The 330-nt window shown below is 53.3% G+C and overlaps 1 protein-coding gene across 21 annotated transcripts in view; it reads left to right on the top strand.

Annotated features, from left to right (window-relative positions):
- The window catches only part of LOC111873842 (transmembrane protein adipocyte-associated 1 homolog), a 72,496-nt gene that overhangs the window by 51,491 nt on the left and 20,675 nt on the right, over positions 1 to 330 (top strand). The gene's annotated exons all lie outside the window — the stretch shown is intronic.

Below are 330 nucleotides of genomic sequence, written 5' to 3' on the forward strand. Positions count from 1 at the left end.
GCCTTGGTCGCTGTGCAACTCCCGAGGTATGCCGAAGCGGCAGAAGAAGTTGGCAACCAGAACTTCCGCTATTGTTGAAGCCTCCTGATTCGGGATGGCGTACACTTCCGGCCACTTGGTGAAGCAGTCCATAGCGATCAGTAAGTATCGGTTTCCATGGTCGCTTTGTGGAAAGGGCCCTGCGATATCAATGGCTACTCTCTCGAAGGGAGCACCGACATTATACTGGTGCATTTGCCCACGATTCCTGGTCCGCGGTCTCTGACTGGCTGCACATGTGTCACACTGTTGACACCATTTCTCAACATCGGTTCTTGCTTGGAGCCAGTA

Source organism: Cryptotermes secundus, unplaced genomic scaffold, assembly GCF_002891405.2.
Source record: "Cryptotermes secundus unplaced genomic scaffold, Csec_1.0 scaffold414, whole genome shotgun sequence".
Lineage (NCBI taxonomy): Eukaryota > Metazoa > Arthropoda > Insecta > Blattodea > Kalotermitidae > Cryptotermes > Cryptotermes secundus.